Genomic DNA, 7,819 nt, shown 5'->3' on the forward strand with positions numbered 1-7,819 from the left:
CACAAAAATTATTGAAGTTACTAAATCAAATAATGATGAAAATGTGCTTTTATCATGTACATTGAAATATTTTTGGTAACATAACAAAGCCTGTTTTCAGCAACAAACACTATATGGTGTTTATGGCATATTATTTACTGAAAACAGGTCCAAAATGACCTGAAGATATATTTTGGAATATGTTGGGCTCCTAAACCGATTTTTAAGTATTTATTTTTCCTTTCATCCCCCATATTAATGAATTCATATTGAAAATATTATGTTGCTCTTTATATGTCAAACTACCACAAAATTAGTATTATGTTTTCAAGGCATGCAATAAAAATGTGATGATTAGTTAAAATTGTGAACTTTCCTATTCATTCATTCATTAATTCCATGAGATTTTAATGCCAAATTTTGACTTTGTCCCCTCACTGAACACTAGCACAAAATTATAATAATAATTAATAATTCATACAATATATACAATAATAACATAACATAATACATAAAATTGTGATAATTATTTAAAATGCTGAACTTGAGATTTTAATGGCCCATAGACTATTGACTTAATGTCCCCTCACGGATGAACACTAGAGGGCGCCAAGAGAACACCTCTTTCCCAAGATTTAGTCCTTGTGTCGAATATGTTGAAGATGCTTTATATTGCACGAGGTTGGACACACTTGTGCTTTCCATAAATGAGGACTGACAGTCATAGTATGAGTTCAAAAGCTCACCTTGTTCTGAGGTCATTACTCAAAAGATGTTGGATGGAATTTTAAAAACTTTTAAAGGAATGTTAATTTATTGCTATAAACTGAAATTCTGAAGAAAAAAAAAACAAGTATGATAATTTCAGATTGTCCATTTAAATTGTGTTTGATTCCCAGACAATTCTTGTTTGATTTATTTAGGATTAGTTCAAAATGATAAAATTTCAATTAGCAATACATTAGCATTAGCCACACATTTTGTACAAAACTAATGGATTCAATGCTTGCATGCAGATCCATGAGTGTCTTATTTGTCCTAAGAGGGAATATATCACTGTGTTCTGGAAGTATAGTCTTGTTTTCATGAGCGTTTCGCTTCTGTCCTGCATTTTTAGCAGCGATGATGGCAGTAGATTGTGAATCACGGCCTGTCTGCACAAGTGTAATGCAAGTATACGCAGCCTCTCAGACACATATTTATGTTCTAATCAAGGGTATTTGATTCCACTTTGAAGAATATGTTCTGTGAGACATCTATAATATTCAGATCCAAGAACAGATCTGAATGCACACACAGGCTCAGATCTACTGAAGCTCTACGCTTATGTCACTATATTACATCTAGATGAAATAGGCTCAGTGTAGAGTTGTATGGTGAAGATAATTTCCACTGACTTCAATGCAAAAATTGCTTTGGATTTAACAGCGTGTTCACCATCAGTGTTCATTTGAATCTGAACGTGTTTAGTGGTATAATAAAGCAGCAGCATTGCTGGTCTCAGTGAGGAGGGGAGTCAGTTAATCTCATGCACTCTTATTAATTACCCCTCTGTAAGCCTCTGGGCTTTCACACATATCAGGGAGCACACCCACTCAGATTTAATTGAATATTCACTAATGGGATGGGATCAGAATCAGGACTATTAAAGCTGATCAGAGTTAACAGGACAGTTAGGCTTGTCTGAGACGTGTCTAGTCTTGGTATGAGATCTTGTTTTGTGGATTTTAAAACCACTGTTTGCCAAACTGTTGTGTGGTTTTATGGCCTAGACTGCTAAAGTTGAAATTGCAATTTGAGAACCTCAGAGAAAAGGCAATAAGGACTGTTATTAGCCTGCAGTGCTTCAGTGCAGGTTAGTGTTGTCATCTGGGATTTTAAGAGATGCACGCTGGTGCACTTGAGTACTGCTTTGATTTGGTTTAAGAACAGACCTGCAGTGTATGGATCCTGAATTCAAGAGGGGTTTTAGTATAAGTAAGATGGATTATAGGGAGGCCAATGGGGATGTAAAACTGCAGATGTAATAAATTACAAAAGAAAAAAATGACCCCTATTAGAAAGGGGGCACAAGTAAGTCTTAATATAAATAATAATAATAATTTTGTAAACATTTTTTAGAACTGTCAAAGTTAATGTTAAACTAAGACATTAAATTTTTTATTAATTATAATATTGCTGCCATAGTTTTAAATAATAAGCTTGTTTGTTTTTATTTAATATTTATACATCTTGCATTATTCTAATTGTGGATAGAAAAAAAAAAAAGAGTCATCTTTATACATTTATGTTCTCCAGATAATATAATTTATACTATAATAATAATTTATTTTGGCTGTAGAGTAATGACAATATAAATGAGAATAATTTATAATTAGTTGTTTTTATATACATTTTATTTTAATTAATAGGATTTATTGAGGGGTTAAACCAAACCATCTAGATTTAAGGCTTCAGCGTTCTCCATTCTTCTGAGCACTGCCTCTGCTTATTCTTTTCAATCTGCGCTTTTCCAAACCTATTCGGTGTACAATATCTCCCCTGAGCCGCCTTGCCAATGGCCGCACTCCTCCATTTATATGCCTGTGTTCTCCTGCTGTCCTGCCCTGCCATAGTGCTGAATGTCTCTTACTCTGCTGCTGTTCAGCCTTTCTGCAGCACTACCCCACTAATGTTATTTTCCATGGCTAAAAAAGCCCTCAAACCATAAAAGCAACCCTAAGTACTTCAGTGGTGAACATATGCTAACAAAAGTGTAGCTGCAATTACGGTATAGATTGTGTGGAATGCATCCATGCACTCTTACCTGCAGAAACAACCAGTTCTTCTCAAAGAGTCTTGCCTATTAAAAACCTTGTTTGTTCTGGCAAGAACGGAACTGGCTCTCTGCTTGATCTCAAAAATGCATCTGAAAGCCTCCAAAAATGTCCATATCAACACTCTCCAATCTGCCACCATCAATGAGATCAATGCTCATGGATGGTGAATATAATTCATGTACATACACACATGCACACACACTACAGATGTTTATTCCATCCTTCCAGTCACCATATTGATCTTTGTGTAAATTAACATCTGCACTGGCCTGTTTCCTGACTACTTGTTCCTTTATCATAATAGCCACATTATTAATTGTTGACTCTTCTGGTTTGACACAAGGCCAGCAGTCTACTTTACTTCAACATGTGGAGCAGACTTTATTTGACCAAGAGGTGGCAGTGTAGCTCTCAGGATCCCACATGGCATGTCGCTGTAAATGATCTAAAAATCTACAACATGTCAGATCAGTTATAATTGAATTTATCTGACTGATATTTTTATACCTACAGGATCTTCTCCTTTGTATCTCGGGGAGATTAAGCAGCTCAATTGGCAGAATGATTTGATTAAAGAAGGCTCTTTGGAGTTAAAGTAGGTTTTTTTTTTCTCTCTTTTCATGTATGTAATGCCATGTCTGGACATGACTGTCAACATTAGCTTGTGCTTTATTGAAAGAGTGAAAAAATAACTTTCTCAAACAAAGCTGGCTATTTTCAGTTATTTTGAGCTTACTGTATATACAGGTTGATTTCAATGAAATGTTTGTTACGTAACCTAGATGTAGAGGAGTATAGAGATATAGAAACAGTTCCTTATTCCATCTTACACACAAAGACAGATATTGATGGCAGAGGGAGTTAGATGGTACCACATTTTTTAGATTACCATATCTTTATTGTTTTCCTAAATATATTTATTTTTAAGGTCTTTTCAATTTATCCTAAAATAAATGACACTTTCAAAACCAGCCTGCTGTGAAGCTTTATAATAGCTACAGAATGTTTTAGCAGGACCAGGACACTTTCAACTCTATCTTGTGTGGTACAGTGTTGACCCCTTTGTGTATAATGCATCTGCCTATCAGCCCTTCGACTGTTGGGAATGTGCCAAGTGATGGCCTGTGGCAGGGTTTTCTTCTCTGGTGATGCTGGGGATTGTGAGCTGTTTCATATTAGGCAGCCTGTTATTATGCACATGTTTGGATGTCCATGGCTTACAGCAGCTCATTTCTTTACAGCATTTATTAATGTAGGCTAATGTTGATTTATAAATATGCTATTGTTCATTATTAATTCATGCTTGTTCATAATACATGACCTAATGTATAATTTGAACTGTTATTATTAATGTATAAAATGTATTATTATATGTAGAATATACACTATTATTCAAAAAAATGAGTTTGGTAAGATTTTAGACATGAGTTAACTATTTTAGTTAACATGAACTAAATATACAAAACAAATGTTATTGCATGCTGTAAAATAAATTGGCCATAGTTCATGTTAACTAATGCATTAACTAATTTTAACACACAATATTATGTTTTTTAAAAAAGTCTTGTATGTTCACCAAGGCTGCATGTATTTGATCAAAAACACAGTAAAAAAAAAATTACAATTTAAAATAAATGTAAATGTAATTTTCCTGTGATGGCAGAGCTGAATTTTCAGCAGCCATTACTTTTAGTCTTCAGTGTCACATGATCCTTCAGAAATCATTCTAATATACTAATTTTCTGCTCAAGAACATTAATCATTATTATCAATGTTGAAAACAGTTCTTCATATTTTTGTTGGAACTGTGATTTGTTTCAGGATATTTTGATGAATAGAAAGTTCAAAAGAACAGTATTTATATGAAATGGAAATATTTTGTAATGTTATATATGTCTTTACTGTCACTTCTGCTCAATTTAATGCATCCTTGCTGAATAAAATTATTAATTTGTGTAAAAAAAAGTACTGACCACAAACTTTACTGAACGGTAGGTAGAGTATAACATTAACCAACATAATAAATGTTGTAAAAGTATTGTGTTCTAAGAACTAAATTACTAACCATGACAGATTAACTTTGGCTAACATGCTGTTTATGGTTGTCATCTGCTGACATACAGAGGCCGTAGCATAAAAATGACCATTTTATGTATCCTTCTCTTTCTCCCGCGAGCCCTCAGCTGTACTTGCCTGTTCTGCACATCACCATATAAATAAATAAAGCCAGCAGGTGATTTAGTGTGTCTGCTTATTTTCAGGAGAGCCTTTGAAGATGAAACAACTGCATTCCAAGTCCCAGTCTCCCTCCCTGGAGACATGCTTTCCAAAAGGCTACAGCCACAGCACAAAGCCAGCCTTGACATTTGCATAAATCCATCAGCGTCACCACGACAGCGCTGACTCCTAGGTCGCCATCCGCCGTTAAATTTAGAAAAAAAAAATAGGCAGGAATAGTGAAAAAAAAACACAGCAAATGTTGTAAAGCTTTTGCACTGCTATGCTGCAGTCAGATGATTACATTGACAGGTCTCAGATGAGCGCTTTTCAGGCACAAGCTATACAAAAAACAGCTATGGCTTTTGTTATTACCTTGAGTTTTACAACATGACATGTAAGTGTGCGTGAGATTGTTTATGTGTGAGAGAGAGTGCTGCTTGACGGAGGAGGCAGTGCATATGAATTCATCTGTCCAAGATTCATGAGTAAATGCTGTGGACAAGGCCACTGGCCTCACCTGGCTGTCGATTGTCTTAATTTCACCGGTGTCACTTTCAATTTAGCCGGCGGCTGAGATGAGAGATAACTGTGCAGGCTGCACGCACACCACTCCACCTCCTGCTCTCTGGAGCTACAAGTCTGCAGGCTGCAACAGCAGTGGCTTACAGGCAGGAAGTAGACAACTGTATCAGAAGAGCTCATCATCAGACTGAACGGTTATAGTAGCTAGATCGTGCCGTTCTGTATTGATCCGCCCTTTTTGACACAATTACAAGTTTTTTTCCCCCACTGAGGTGCTGTGGAATCAGGATTAGAATGTGTGTAAGAAATCAAATACATTATTACCAATGTTTCAGGCTTTCTTCTATTCTGTTCTTCCATTAACCACATATATGCTAGTTTGGTTAGCTACCTAGCAACACCAGAGTTACCCTAGCAACTGACAAGTGAACATTCATGAGTTGCCACATCACTAAAGCTGTTCCACCATCATGGTACTTCTGTTCAGAGTTCGGTTAGCTAACCGTGCTGAGAAATCTGTACATGGAATGATTTGTAATTGTACAATGCTGAATCTTGTACCAATGGAAATGCTACTGATGTTGTTTCTCAGTTCTCAAAAGTGGTCTGTGCTTTATGATGACAGATGTGATTGATATATAAATACTGTGCATAAATTGTGCTCATAAATTTACATACCCCTTACAAAAAAATTACATTCTTTTGTTATTCTTTACAGGGGATGTATGATGTTGAGATCCAGCTTTGCCACTCAGGACAGTTGATAGCCTCATGCAGAATTCACAAAATGTTGCAAACATCTGATGCTTGAGGAGGCAAGGCACAATATTAAAGGTATGTAAAAAATTAAGATTTTTTAAAAAATAAATTTTTTAGCTGTGGAATAGTTAAATATTGGTTATGCTGCTACTCTAGGGAGGAACTGCATAAAAAATATATGATCTAATTTATATAATATGATTTAATTTTTCTCTTTTTTATTTTTTATTATATTCTGGCCTGAATTTTAAAAGAATACAGAATTGACCGATTCTGTAATGGGAATGCAAACTTATATATGATCTAATTTATATAATATGATTTAATTTTTCTCTTTTTTTATTTTTTATTATATTCTGGCCTGAATTTTAAAAGAATACAGAATTGACCGATTCTGTAATGGGAATGCAAACTTATGATGCAAACTGTAATCACTGTATTTTTACCTTAAGAGTGGGCTCAGCTATCTCCAGCCATGTCCAGTTATTTTAGCTGTACAAAAACAGTCCATTATGCTGCTTGATATTGAATATTTGTTATCATAATATTTGGTAACACTTTACAATATGGTCTCAGTACTTAGCATTAGTTAATTCATTAACTAACATTAAAGGGATAGTTAAAAATCAAAAATTCTGTCATTTACTCATCCTTATGTTGTTCCAAACCTATATGAATTTCTTTCTTTTTTCTGCTGAATACAAAAGAAGATATTTTGAAGAATTTGGATAACCAAACAGTTTCTGGTCCCCATTGACTTCCATTGACATTTCTTCATACTATGGAAGTCAATGGCTACCGTCAAGTGTTTGGTTACCGACATTCTTCAAAATATCTTCTTTTATGTTTAAGAAAGAAACTCGTACAGGTTGGGAACAACTTGAGGGTGAGTAAATAGTGACCGAATTTAAATTTTTGGGTGAACTATCCCTTTAACTAACAATGAGCAATATATTTATTACATTATTTAGTAACGTTCATGTTATTTCAGGTCCATTAAATATTATTAACAGGTACAGCTGAAATACGAAATGTGCTGTGATTGGTTAGCTGGGCCAGTGTGTGTTGTGATTGGTTAGCTGGGTCAGTGTGTGTTGTGATTGGCAGCACTCAGCGCCTGGTGGGGAAATGGCATGCCCCTTACCATAGCTGCCTGCGAGCTTCAGTGTAAATATTGCAAATAAAATCAATTTGAGCGCGATTTAAACCCGGATGATTGTAACCACTCTTAAGTTAGCTTTGTAACTTTGCAGATCTTTTTTATGCTCAAACAGCAACATTACTGACTAACTAAAGTTGAAAAAGTGAAAAAGCATAATAGGACCCCTTGAAACTAGCTGTGAAAGCCAGGTTTCGATGTGACTGAGAGCTCACTAGTGGTCCTTCTGATGTTGGAGCTCAATATCTGCAGTCTGGAACATCACGCCTCTCTCAGTTTTCATAAAGCAGACTTCAGTTATGTAATCTCTCTCTCTCTCTCTCTCTCTCTCTCTCTCTCTCACGCTCACACACAAAACAAG

At 35.3% G+C, this 7,819-nt stretch overlaps 1 long non-coding RNA gene across 1 annotated transcript in view; it reads left to right on the forward strand.

Annotated features, from left to right (window-relative positions):
• The window catches only part of LOC107751981 (uncharacterized), a 65,008-nt gene that overhangs the window by 39,173 nt on the left and 18,016 nt on the right, over positions 1–7,819 (forward strand). The window contains exon 3 of the long non-coding RNA XR_001641321.1: positions 6,259–6,374. This is a non-coding gene — a long non-coding RNA (uncharacterized LOC107751981). The remainder of the gene's footprint in view (positions 1–6,258; positions 6,375–7,819) is intronic.

This window comes from Sinocyclocheilus rhinocerous, unplaced genomic scaffold, assembly GCF_001515625.1.
Source record: "Sinocyclocheilus rhinocerous isolate Xijiao unplaced genomic scaffold, SAMN03320098_v1.1 scaffold662, whole genome shotgun sequence".
Classification (NCBI taxonomy): domain Eukaryota; kingdom Metazoa; phylum Chordata; class Actinopteri; order Cypriniformes; family Cyprinidae; genus Sinocyclocheilus; species Sinocyclocheilus rhinocerous.